This window comes from Diceros bicornis, chromosome 35 (assembly GCF_020826845.1).
Source record: "Diceros bicornis minor isolate mBicDic1 chromosome 35, mDicBic1.mat.cur, whole genome shotgun sequence".
Lineage (NCBI taxonomy): Eukaryota > Metazoa > Chordata > Mammalia > Perissodactyla > Rhinocerotidae > Diceros > Diceros bicornis.
In genome coordinates, this window is record NC_080774.1 from 27,267,256 (window position 1) to 27,281,944 (window position 14,689).

At 42.1% G+C, this 14,689-nt stretch overlaps 1 pseudogene; it reads right to left on the reverse strand.

The window, feature by feature from the left end:
* The window catches only part of LOC131398595 (cationic amino acid transporter 4-like), a 33,422-nt pseudogene extending 19,345 nt beyond the window's left edge, over window positions 1-14,077 (reverse strand).
* Between the last annotated feature and the right edge of the window lie 612 nt (window positions 14,078-14,689).

Here is a 14,689-nt window from a genome sequence, read left to right on the forward strand (position 1 = left end):
AAGATTTCTGACCACATCAGCCTCCTAGAATCTCTATCTGCAGGGTCCAGTGGAAATAAGTGGTGAGAACTTTTTTTGTTTTTCTAAATTTAGATTTACAGGAGAGAATGTTTGGGAAACTAGATTCTTGTGCTTTTTAGTGACTTGTATATTTGGTAGAGTACTCTTGGCTTTATTGACCCTTTTCCTCAGAGAGATGGTCACTGTTTTATCTCTTTTTTGTCTCTGCACTTTGTGTCATGTGTCATAAGAAGGAAATACCATAGGGGAGGATGCTGGCATAGGCCCTATAAGCCTGTTGTCTGGGCCAGCCCCATAGGCTGGTGAGTTTGCAGTCTCATCAGACCAGCATCTATTGAGAGAAATTTTGCTGTGTGTTCATATGCACATGAGGTAAAAGCTGTTGCTAAGGGATATCTTGGAAGCCAAAAGGCCACAATATTGGTGAGCATGGGTCAGGCAGTTAAGAGCCATTAGGGCGCTCACCTCCTCAAGAAGACTCCCGTGATAGAGTAATTGGTCACAGAACAGGGTAGATGACAACAGGTCCCCCAATGACCTGAAGATTATTTCATGAGGTACTCTATGAAACAAACACCACCCCCAACTCTGTGGCATATCCCTCCTAGGTGTTTGTTTGGCACCAAGAGATCCAAGGTATAGCTAAAGCTGTTATTGTGCATATAAGAAAAACAAAAAAGGTGAGGTTTTTCCTTCCATCTTGTTCTATGTCCTGAGAACTTGGCTTTTTGACGAGTGAGAAGATTGTCCTTGGTTTCCACCATCTGGAAGGTGCATTTACCAGAGTGCACCTTGGTGGCCAGTCAAATAGACTGGGGCTTTGAGCACTCTCTGTCTGGCTGTGCCAAGCTCTTAGGGGATTTTCTCATAAATGGTCTCGTCCATAAAGGCCTTTGTTGTCTCAACATTCCTTGCTTGTTAGTACTGGAAAAATCCTATTCCTGTAGTGTTTCCTGGTGTCACAGATTAGTTGGTCTTTGAATGGATGCATCCCTCACTCTCATGAGAGACCAGAGACATTGTTTTCACTACTCCATCCTTACCGTCTGTGCAACAAATCTCTTTACTCTCTCTGGCTATTTTGGAGAGTGAACTTTTTGGATCGTGGGGGCTACATAATCTGTGTCCTCCCCAGGAACACCTCTTGTGTCCACGGTAAAGATGTGTTCTAAGCCTGAAAATTTACCTCCACATCTTTCCTTAAAAAGGCTTATTGGATTGAGTCACTATTGGAATAAATATACAAATGGAAATCTTCTTAATCAATGACCACATGATGGATCTTTTGAATTGGGAACTTCTATATTTGAAAACTATTTTAGAGAGCTCTCATCACAAGCAGCTGCCTTATTGGTATTTGTGGGAAGATTAAATTGAAAAGAAAACCTCCAAAAATATAATGGCTAACCTCAGGGAATCTCTTAATAAAATGAAAGACCAGGAGTGAGACTTATAATAAAGATTAAAAAGTAAATATAGTCCAGGACCAGATGGCTTCTTTGGAGAATTCTACTACACATTCAAAGAAGATTTAATACATATCCTTCTCACATTATTCTGAAAAGTTGAAGAAGATGGGACACTTTCTAACTCATTCTATGAGGCTAACATTACGCTGATACCAAAACCAGACAAGGACAACACAAAAAAGGAAAATTACAGGCTAATATCAGTGATGAACACAGATGCAAAAATCCTCAACAAAATATTAGCAAATCAAATAAAGCAATACATTAAAGGGATAATATACCATGATCAAGTGGGATTTATTCCAGGGTTGCAAGGATGATTCAATATCCATGAATTAATCAGTGTGGTACACTACATTAACAAAATTAGGAATAAAAATCACATGATCACCTCAAGAGATGCAGAGAAAGCATTTGACAAGATCCAACATCTATTTAGAATAAAAACTCTCAATAAAATGGGTATAGAAGGAAAGTATGTCAACATAATAAAGGCCATATATGACAAACCCACAGCTAAGATCATACTTAATGGTGAAAAACTGAAAGCCATCCCTCTGAGAACAGGAACAAGGCAACAGTGCCCACTCTCACCACTCTTATTCAACATAATACTGGAGATTTTGGCCAGAGCAATTAGGCAAGAAAAGGAAATAAAAGGTATCCAAATTGGAAAGGAAGAAGTAAAACTCTCACTTTTTCTGGATGACATGATTCTTTATATATAAAACCATGAAGATTACACCAGAAAACTATTAGAAATAATCAACAACTACAGCAAAGTTGCAGGGTACAAAATCAACATACAAAAATCAGTTGCATTTCTATACACATAACAAAATAGCAGAAAGAGAAGTCAAGAATGCAAACCCATTTACAATTGCAATGAAAAGAATAAAATAGCTAGGAATAAATTTAACCAAGGAGGTGAAAGACCTTTAAACTGAAAACTATAAGACATTATTGAAAGAAATCAAAGAAGACATAAAGAAATGGAAAGATATTCCATGCTCATGGAGTGGAAGAATAAACATAGTTAAAATGTCCATATTACCTAAAGTAATCTACAGATTCAATGCAATCTAAATCAGAATCCCAATGGCATTCTTCACGGAAATAGAACAAAGAATCCTAAAATTTGTAAGGAACAACAAAAGACCTAAATAGCCAAAGCAATCCAGAGAAAACGTATAAAGCTGGAAGTATCACACTCCCGGATTTCAAAATGTACTAAAAAGCTATAGTAATCAAAACAGCATGGTACGGGCACAAAAACAGACACACAGATCAATGGGACAGAATTGAAATCCCAGAAATAAAATCACATCTATGGGCAGTTGAGCTTCGACAAAGGAGCCAAGATCATAAAATGGAGAAAGGAAAGTCTCTTCAATAAATGGTGTTGGGAAAACTGGGCAGCCAGGCACAAAAGAATGAAAGTAGACCAGTATCTTACACCATACACAAAAATTAACTCAAAACAGATTAAAAACTTGAGTGTAAGACCTGAAACCATGAAACTCCTAGAAGAAAATACAGGCAATGTACTCTTTGACATCAGTCTTAACAGTATCTTTTCGAATACCACGTCCTCTCAGGCAAGGGACACAAAAGAAAAAATAAACAAATGGGACTTCATCTGACTAAAGAGCTTCTGCAAGGCAAAGGAAACTATGAACAAAATGAAAAGACAACCCACCAACTTGGAGAAAATATTTGCAAATCGTTTATCCTGCCAGGATAATGGGGTGAATATCCAAAATATACAAAGAACTCTGAAGACTCAACAACAATAGAAGCAAACAACCTGATTAAAAGATGAGCAGAGGATATGAATAGACATTTTTCCAAAGAAGATATACAGGTGGCCAACAGGCACATGAAAAGATGTTCAATGTCACTAGTTATTAGGGAAACGCAAATCAAAACTACAATGAGATATCAGCTTACACTCGTCAGAATGGTTATAATTAACAAGACAAAAAATAAGAAATGTTGGAAAGGGTGTGAAGAAAAGGGAACCTTCATACACTGCTGCTGGTAATGCAAACTGGTGCAGCCACTATGGAAAATAGTATGGAGATTTCTCAAAAAATTAAAAATAGAAATACCATACAATCCAGCTACTCCACTATTGAATATTTATCCAAAGAACATGAAACCAACAATTCAAAGAGATCTATGCATTATTCACAATAGCCAAGATGTGGAAGCAACCCAAATGACCATCAATGGATGAATGGATAAAGAAGGTGTCGTATATATACACTATGGAATACTAGTCAGCCATAAAAAGAGACAAAAGTGTGCCATTTGTGACAATATGGATGGAACTTGAGGATATTATGCTAAGTGAAAAAAGCCAGAGAAAGACAAACGCCATATGATTTCACCAATATGTGGAAGATAAACACATGGATAAGGAGAATAGATTAGTGGTTACCAGAGGGGAAGGTGGTTAGGGGAGGGCAAAAGGAGTAAAGGGGTACATATGTATGGTGATGGATAAAATCTAGACTATTGGTGATGAGTACGATGCAGTTTACACAGAAACTGATATATAATAATGTACACCTGAAATTACACATTATAAACCAATATGATCTCAATAAAATAATTAAATAAAATGTATATATATATATCCAGAATCTGATCTATTCTTACCACCTCCACCGCCACCACCACCATCTTCTCTCTCATCTGCATCACTGCACCGGCTTCCTAGCAAGTCTCCCTGCTCCCTCCTCTCACCCCTACATTATTGATTCTCTGTGCAGTGGCCAGAGGGAATTTACTGAGAACATTTACCAGCCGGGTGGCCCTGGGCAGGTTATTTCACTCCTCTGAACTTCAGTCTCTGCATCTACACAAGAGAGAAAATAATAGTACTTGCCTCATGAGACCGTTGTGAAGATGAAATGAAATAATAAGAGGACCTGGCATATAGCGGGGGGGGGGGCAATTATAATGAAAATTCCCCTCTCCTCCCTCCTATACTCCCCTATATCCCCAACTCCCTGTCCCTGACTCCCCAGAAGATCTGTTGGATCTCTGGGCCCCTGGTTTCAACTCCCCATCTCAAGACTTAACTCCTCAGGCAGTTCCTTCAGATCCTAAAACTCTGACTTCCCCAGCAGCACTCAGCTGCCCATTTTCACTTCCCTCTCTTTAGCAGACTTACAGGGAGCACTCAGGCCTGCCCTCCAAGCCAGGGGCATACAGGTCACTTGTGTAAATGCTGAAAGTCAGAAAGTGATTCAGTAGAAGCAGCCAGGAGAGGCAGGAAGGCTGGCTGTGCTGTCCCTCCTAAGTCCACCTACTTCCCAGGGCTCTGTCATCAGGATCTGCCAGCTTCAGGCATTCCTCCACAGTGTCCACTGTGGATGTGTCCTGGACCTCCACTGCAGAGAATTCATGACCCCTGGACAGCAGGTGATCTATTAAATTATAAAACTCTCCTGCCTCCATTGTCAGAAGATGCCACTAAATTTAGAGAGGAATTAGAAAGATTAGTGGCTATTCATAACCCCACCCACAGAGATCTTGACTGGCTGCTAAGGGGCGATCTTCCAGCCTGGGATTACACTGTAGTTATCAGACAGGCCAGAGGGCCCCCTGTAGGAAACCCCTCTAGTAGAGGAAATAGATGGCCAGACCCTCTCTCAGGCCCTCCTGCAAATAACTAGGAAGTGACTCTGCTAGAGGCTAATATTCAAGGTTTAATAGGTGAGATTTTAGAGGCGTTTCCTCCTAAAGTTATGACAAGAGATTCTCACATATTGAGGTATACAGGGTAACTATTCGGGTTCAAAACTGATTTGGCTTGAACTAAAATGGCTGACTTATGGCCTATCAAGCATACATTGTACATATGCTTAACCGTTAAAGAATACACTCTCATAAGATAAGAATACATGCTTCCCCTCCTATGCCCTATTGGTAACGCCCTATTGGTAACACCTGGATTAGTCCTTTTCCTGACATCAGGGCCACGTTGACCTGCTAATTTGCATCTGGATACCTCTTTGAAATTTTGATGAAAATGTATCCTGGGTCTGTTTCATGTATGTTCTCTGTTCTAAAAAGATATAAGACTATATTGAAAACCATGCTTCTCCGGAACACTTTCTAATGTCTTCCCAGGTTATAATCCTCACTCTGGCTCAAGTGAACTCATCTTATTTCTCTTATCTATAGAATGGTTACTGGTTATTTTGCATCGACATTGCATTGGTCAAAAATTAAATGATGCACTCAGAATGATGGGGAACATCCAAAAGCCTTTGCTGAACGCTTCACACAAACTTTTTTCAAAGGCACGCTGCATTAAATCCGGAAGCCCCAGAGAACAGGAACCTCCTAATTTCTGCTTTAGTAGGAAATGGTCTTCCTGATATAAAAAACAGATTCAAAATAATGTAGTTGGTGGGTCAGGGCAAACACTAGGTATAATAATGGAGACTGCTACACAATTCTTTGAAAATAGTCAGCAGGAAAGGAAAAAAGAATTAAAAGCAACTCTTCAGGTTTTACAACTTGAATAATTAGAGAAGCAAAAACATAGCCCTGCAAGTTAATTAAAGCCCACTCAGAGGCCTCCCTATTTGTCTCCAGACAATGGCAGGTTTTGAAAGAAACCAGGGCATCAGAAAAGAGATTGTCCTGCTCTGAAGAGAAGGGAAAGATGAAAACATACCCCTCCCTTGGCCCCAGCACTCCCAGAAGGCTTGGTTTTCTCCTCCTGAGGGGCATTTTCCCCTTAAATGATGGTGATGCTGGCCCTGATATCAGTTCCCCTACATTGAACACAGCATATATGGGGTTAAAAACCAAAAAGCACTCATTCGCCTTCCCTGCTTCTCTAAGGTACATTCACATGTCAATCTTGGTTGTTTTAGCCTTTGTGTCCCTGAATTCCACAAGGCAAGTGGAGATAATAAATTGTTACACACTGAAGTTCTGGCTAATTACCAGTTCTTGAGGTTTGTTACAGGGAGACTGATATCCTGAAATTACCAAGAAGCTAAAGCTCCCAAATTCTTGTTCCTGGTGCCAAATCCACCATTCATCATGGAGACAGCCAAATGGAGGACACCTGCAGCTTCCCTTATCTCAGCCAAATGCAGGCTGATGGGAGGACAATGAACTGCAAAGCCACAGCTCCCCCTCCCCTATCTAAACCTTGTAAACTTTGTAATCGTTAATTGGCTGCAGTTTCCTTCCACTCCCCAGGGCCCAATTTCAGGTGGCCCAGGAAGATTGAACAATGGAGCCCTAAACCTCCTGCCATAGATAGAGATAACAGCTGGTCTGCTGCCAGAAGGTCTGAGACCCCCCCACAATATTCTAATCACAGTCATGAAGAATACATTCTTTCCCACAGGCTTTCCTTTAAAAACCCCAACGCCTAATGCCTCAGGAGGATTGTGGGTCTTGGGGCATGAGCCCACCGCAGCCCCATTTTGCTGGCAAAATTAAACCATTTTTCTTTTTCTCGATCCCCTCTCATTGTGTTCATTGATTCGGCTACAGTGACAGGGTCCCGGGTTTTTCCAACTACAATTGGGCCAGCTTATCCTCAGTCTCACCCCTGAGTTTACCATTAAACTTAAAACAGAGGATATGGAACTGGATTTCTTAATTGACAGTGGTGTGATATTCTATACTATCCCTTCAGAGGATTTATCTCTACTCATCACCTCTGATTCTACTCAAGCTCTTGGAGTTTCTAGGCAACCTGTTTCATGGCCCATATCTCAGCCCACTCCTATATCTTTAGGCCCCTTAACACTCTTCCTGCCTGTCTAGTCTCCCACAGTTCACCAGCAAACCATTTTGGCAGAGGTTTGTTATGTAAATTTAAAGCCACTAGAAATTGTAATGAGAAAGATGTTTTTATCTCCCTGCCCTCAGATCAAACACCAAGTCTCCTACTTTCCTTGCTGGAAACTCATCATGCTTTAAATTCTTCTGAAGATGAGGAGTCTTTAAAAGATGTCCCAATTTGTCTTTGGGCTACACATGCAAATGAGGTAGGATTGTTAGTGCAGAACCCATGGGCTTGGAAAAAGAATGAACCTTGCCCACCAGTAGACCAATAACCACTCTCCAGAGATGCAGAGCAAGGAATTGAATGTATAACAGACTCCTCTTCTGCAACAGGGTGCACTAGTTTTTACTTCCTCACCATGTAATTCTCTAACCTTGCCAGTGAGAAAAGAAGGCATGTGTGACTCAGAGGGGAACCAAATCTATTGATTTCTACGAGACCTCAGGCCATAAAGTCTTTTGTATCCCTCAGCATCCATGGTCCCTGATCCAGCCTTCATCCTGAACTCAGTTCCTGCAGGTGCAGCCTGGGTGACAGGAGTTGACACTTCCTCAGCTTTCTTTTCAATCCCTTTGCACCCTGACTTACAAGTTCTTTTTGTATTTACCTTTAAAGGGAGGCAATTCACATGGACTCACCTATCTCAGGGATATTATGAGTCCTCCTCAATATTTTTCCAAATCCTTACAGCCGACTTGGATTCTGTAGTCTTTACTCAAGGTTCCACTCCTGTTCAATATGAGGATGACCTTCTACTCTGTGATCAAACTCAACAAGGAGCCCTTACAGACTCCTTTGTTCTCCTGAAGGCACGAGCTGCACGAGGCCATAAACCCTCCAGATCTATACTTCAGCGGGTGCAAATGACTGCTACCTACTCAGGACATGAGCTGTCAAAAGACATTCGAAAGCTGACCCAAACACCTTGAGTTCATTTTGTCCATCCCACTCCCAAAAATGAAAACAACAGCTGTGTAAATTTCTAGGGGCAGCTGGTTACTGCCCCAGTGGATTCCTAATTCTGCAGCCCTTGCTAAATCTCTGTATGTTCTTCTCCCAGATATCACCCCAAAGCCTATTTCCTGGCCTTCAGAGGCATTAAACTCCTTTGAAGCCTTAAAATTAGCTTTGGCCAAACCCCCGGGTCATGGCTTACCTAATTTTGACAAACCTTTTCATCTACACTGCCATGAAAATAATGGAATTGCTGCAGGCATTCTAGGACAGTCTTTACCTCTCATATATGTCCTATAGCATATTTCCCATGCCAACTAGACCCTGTGGCATCAGGTATGTCCCCATGCTTATGTGCAGCGGCCACACCTGCCACCCTGACTGACAAAGTCAGTACTCTAACGTTAGGCTCTCCCATTCATCTCTATGTGCCCCATGCTCTGTCCGCTATTTTGTAGGTTCACAGGGCACCACAGCTCTCTACAGGGTGACAGACCACCTATGATCAGGCTCTTTTAACTAACCCTTCCATCATCTTACATCCTTGTAACACTTTGAATCAGCTACTTTATGACCTCTCCCTGCTGAGGGAGAGCCCCACTCCATCCCACTGTTTGCCCTGAAACTACAGAAATGGTCTCAAAGCCATGAGGGGGTCTGTCAGACATCCATTTAGACACTCCAGACTGACTTCTGTGTTGTGAAGGCTCCTGTGAGTGGAATTTCCGGGGAATCATAATAACTGGTTATGCCATACTATCCCAACATGAGATTCTTGAAGCTTGTTCTTTGTCCACTGTAAGATCAGCCCAAGCTGCTGGACTCATAGCTCTTTCTAGAGCCTGCACACGAGCAAAGGGAAACTGCCACTCTTTTCACTGACTCCAGATACGCTTTTGGAGTCTGCCATGCTGTTGGCACAATTTGGAAATCTTTTGGATTCTTGACTTCTGCGGGAACTCCTGTTGGTAATGGACACTAATTCCTGCCCCATTAAAACCTATTCACCTCCCTTCTCAAATTTCCACTTCTCCATCCAAATTCTAAACCTGCCTTAATCCCTGACTGATATTATTAATTATGAGGCAAATGTGCCAGAATTGGAAAAAGACAATTGGATACAAAAGGGCACAAAACAGTGATCAGGTAGATTAGACACTGGATCAAAAGGACTTCCTGTATCTCCTTTTCCTTTGGCTTTTGGCTTGCACTTATCTCCCCCTAAATGGAACATATGTACAGACAAGGGAAAGTTAAGGAACTTAAAGACAATTGGTTTTGCCCTGGCAGTCACAAAATTTCTGACCCAATTATTTCCCAGTGCACTACTTGCCAATCTCACCGAGTTTCTGGGAGAAATCAGTGTACCCCAGGAAGTCCCCCCAGTCCCCCCCTGCACTTTGTGGCACTCCAAATGGACTTTATAGACCTGCCCCCAGCTTTAGGTTATTCTCACTGCTTGGTTATTGTCTGCATGGTTGGTGGATGGACTGAATGCTATCCAATTAGACGTGCTGATGCCACAACAGTGGTAAAGAAATTAATAACTGAAGTTATTCCTCATTTTGGCATTCCCTTATGGATCAAATCAAGGAGCTCATTTTACAGCAGATAAACCACTTGCTTTCAGAAACTCTGGGTTACTCATTAAAATTTCATAGCCTGTATCGCCCTCTATCATCAGGGCAAGTGGAATGTAAAAATCTAGACATCAAAAGGACTTTAGGATGGGGCCGGCCCGTGGCTTAGCAGTTGAGTGCACGCACTCCGCTGCTGGCAGCCCAAGTTCGGATCCCGGGAGCGCACCGACACACTGCTTGTCTGGCCGTGCTGGGACAGCGTCCCACGTATAGATGCAAGAGGGATGTGCAACTATGACGTACATCTACTGGGGCTTTGGGGAGAAAAACGAGAAGGATTGGCAATAGATGTTGGCTCAGGGCTGGTCTTCCTCACAAAAAAAAAAAAAAAGGACTTTAGGAAAGGTCTGTCAAGAAACTGAACTTAAGTGGCCAGAAGCTCTGTCCTTGGCCCTTATAAAGATCCAGAATACTCCAAATAGGAGACATGGATTGACTCCTTTTGAAATAGTTTTTGGATGCCTGATGCCTACTGACCTCTCTATACCTTCCATTCCTGGATTAAGTGAATATTATGGGAACTTAAGTGAACAATTTGATGCTATGACTAGCTATAGAGAAAAATTAACTAGTCTACTTGAAGCACATGGTAAACAGGGGAGAGAGGCATGGCCCCCACCTTCTGACAAGCTTTGCCATCACTTTGGACCAGGAGATTGGGTGTACATCCAGGTCTTTAGAAGAAAAAATGCACTGTCACCTCACTGAGAAAAACGTTATAAAGTCCTAATGACCACCTACACTGCCATCAAAATAAAGGAAAAGTCTCTGTGGATCCATGCAAGCCACGCCAAAATAGACCCAGAACATCACTCTCAAGACTCCTGGGAGACAGTCCCCACAGGTGACCTTAAACTAAGGATTTCCAGGGCCAATTCCCAGATCAGAGAATCAGCCAGACTCATGAAGTAAATAGATTTTCCCAAGATCATGGATCAAGAAATCTTGTTTTCACCTATTTTCCACCTTGATTTTAAAACTCCCTAAATACACACACACACACACACACACACACACACACACACCATCAACAACAACCCTTTTCCTGTTAAGGAATATATATATATTCCTCTTAATCATTTATTAGAAAGCTGACTGGAGAGTGCTGGTCTCTGTCTGTCCTATCTCCCCTCTCTAAGTTTCCACTATGGGCTTTTTTCCAATCTGTGTCTTGCTCTTACTAACTTTCTCTTTCTCAATGGGTCGAGCACAAACCAAACACCCCCTATGCCAGTTTACCAAACCCTGGCCACACTAACCAGTCAATCTGACTGTTGGTTATGTCAACAGCTAGAGGGCACAAAAGAACCTGAACTTGTCTCTGTTCCTGCTGTTGTGAACACCTGGTGGACTAAGTACAGAAGATTGGTGAACGACAGGGTATGGTATCCACAACAAGGAAAACATCACTCTGGCTCTTCTTGTGGTGAGTCACTTGGGCCCAGAAAACCTCTAGAGAAGCTCAAGGACTGTCCCTTGCCCAGATAAAGACAATAGGTGAAAATTGTTCCCTTAGCATTGAAAGTAAACATGACCCTGGACATTTTTTGGGTGACAATCCAGGAAAATAGTGCAACCAAACTCTGTGGTTTGATTCCACAGGTGGATCTTCAAACCTCTCAGTGAAATTTTAAGTGACTCTAACACTACTCTCTTTGGCACAAGCATTTTCAAATCACCAAATGTTCTGGATGTCTTATGAGCCACCCTTGTACAACTTGGAGTATTGCAGTTGCCAGCATGGTTAAGCTGCCCCAAACCACAAACTATATATGGGTGGATCCAAATTCTGGACTCACTTGGTCAGGTGACTGGACCAGGCTTTACAGCTGCCAAAGTCAGACTGCAGGCCTCCTGTACCAGCTATTCAACTTCTGCTCTTTGAGATTGACAGGAGTGCGTGGAAAATGGAGAAGTTTAGGCACGAACAGTACCAGTGACAAATGGAACAATCCAGACCTTGGGAACTACAGGTTCCGTGCTAACTTTGTCTGTAAACCACACTGGTCTTTTTATTTTATGTGGCAACAAAGTATAGAAAGGGTTCCCACCTAATTGGTCAGGACAATGTGGACTTGGATACCTGGAAACTTCTGTCACCAGATACTCCACCCTAAACACCAGCCACATGGCAAACTTGGGTTCCTTTCTTCATAAGATTGTGCCACATAAATGACACAGTTGAGAAATCGTAGAGAATCCACTTGCATATCACAACTCCAAGTTCTTTTCAGCATCAAGAGCCTTATTCTGCACCTTTGGAAATTAACGAGTTGGAAAAGGCGATCTTAAATCTCTCCATGGTGATGGAACAAGAGTTGAACACCACTCTGGTGGATCAGAATTGGCCACCCCAAAATGTGTCTGTTTGACTTGATTATTTTTAAAGACAAAAGACTCTGAAAGAAATTTTCACTTCCCCCCTAACTGCCTAAAAGAATTTAAGATAGAAGGCATGTCCCCAGGACAAGCCATCACCATACATAACTCTGGGAACAATAGACTGGGAGGATCCTTGCTAAGCCCACTTTTATCAAAGTTCTCTTTCTCTCCTTCTCTCATCATATTGTCTATAGATAGCCCAATAAATATCTGTTATGAAATATTTTCTTTTCCATCTCTAAGTAAATTCCCCTCCTCTCCTTTGAAGTTCCAAACCACTACCCCCAACATCCTCCTTTGTCTTGAGCTGAAGATGGTATTTAAGGTGGTGGCCTCTGCCATTTTGGTGAGTTACACAGTTTTGCTGGGTTTCTTCCATGTATACGTGTTACTAAACTTTGATTTTCTCCTGTTATTCTATCTCATGTCACTTTAATTCTTAGACCAGCCAGAAAGACCTAGAGGGTAGGGCAATAGTTCTTCCTCCCCTACACCACCATGCAAACCTTGAAAATACTCCAGTCAAAGGTGAACAGCTTAGCCTCTGTGGTCCTCAAAAGTCAATGTGCTCTGGACACACTGACTGCCCAGCAAGGAGGAGCTTGTGCAGTCATCAGTGAAAAATGCTGCTTTTATGTGAACCAAACAGGGCAATTAGTATCTAACTTACATCTATTAAAAGAGAAAATTAATATTTTCCATCAGATGAATGAAGCTCACCCATTTCATTGGACTGACTTATTCCCAGGACTGGGGAACTGGTTTAATGGGGTGTGAGGAGATGTGCTCTGATCCTTTCCTTTCTGCTTATTCATCCTCATTCAAATCTATCTTCTTTTCTCCCTTTGTAGATTTCTGACCACTCAGCTACTAACTCGTTTTCTCTCTCCACAGTCACCAGGTCAGCTTTTAAAATGTGAAACAATAGGGAACTTTCAACAGAGTGAACTGATGGGTTCAGGACAGGCTGCCCCAAGATGTGCCACTCTGGTACAAGGATTATTTTGAGCTGAAGATAATCAAGGCTCAGAGGACTAGAAGAACATTTGACCTTCTCCCAACCTGGCTAAAAGAATTTAAGATAGAAAGACCTGTTCCAGGAAGGAAATTTTATCATAGATAATTCTAGGTGTGGTCGGCAGGAAGGCATCTAGCAAGGTCCATTTTATCAAAGGATCTCTTTCAGGTTCCACTGTCTATAGATGGAACAATGCAAACATTTATTTACCAGATATGAACTGTTTTCATCTTCCTGTAAATTACCTTCTCCCCTTTTGAAGTCTCAGACCTCTGTCTTCCTCTTCTTAGTCCAGAAGGACATAAATACCTCATTTTGCCTGACTGTCTTTGGAATTCTTCATGCTTATGTGAATTCACCACGTACACATATTAAACTCTGTTTCATTTTCTCCTGCTAACCTGTCTTATGTCATTTTTAATTATTTGGCCAGCCATGAAAACTGGAAGGGGAAAAGGGGGTTATCCTCCCTCTTCACCTACACCTTCCATTTGTAAAAAATGCAATATCTGCAAAGCACAATAAAATGAGATAGGCCTGTAAAACATGTTGTGACTTTGTTAAATTAACATTTGTTAAGTAGAGCCCTGGGGGTATTGGATGGTGAGCCTCTCTTCAACAAAAGACCACAAAGGAACTGAAATAGAGAAGTCTGTTACTCACAGGTCCTGGAGAAGGTCCACAGCACACCTTGAGGGGCCACACTGAGAGGTTCATGCAAAGAGCAGGGCAGGACCTGGGGCATATTCCTTCATTGGGGTCCATAGCCAGAGTGCTTTGCTGATCCCGGGCTAAGTCTGGATTGGTCAATTCAAAGCAAGGAGAGGTTGTGGCAAGCTGTGCAGGGGTCTCATCTAAGGGGCGCCCAACAGGAAGGCCCTGGGAGGCTGGGAGAATGCTTCTCACAAGGGAAGTTGCAGGAGTCATATCAGGAACTTACATTTACTTGCAACACTGTTACCTGGCCCACCAACCTTGTAAGACATTAACCACAACCCTGCTCAGAACAAACCTAATATGATCTTTAGCTTACAGGAAACCACAGAGAGAGGAAAGAGAAGATGGCTGAGACACATGGTCAAAACCAGCTAAAACAAGTTGAAGGCAACATGACAGTCTGACTTCATCTGACATAGACCCTGCAGCTCATTATATGCTCATTGTAATACATCATCATGCTACATGACACACCTACCCACAGATGACAGAAAATTCCAGACCAGATAAGGGAAGAAAAGGGGTGTGCCCCATTCTCCAGAAAAGCCTGCTCAGTTCCCCATATTGCTATGCATATTCCTCCTCTTCATTACCCTGACCCCTTATAACACCTGCTCAATCCCCCCAGAGCTGAGAAGTTGTTCTGTGAACTTTGTCA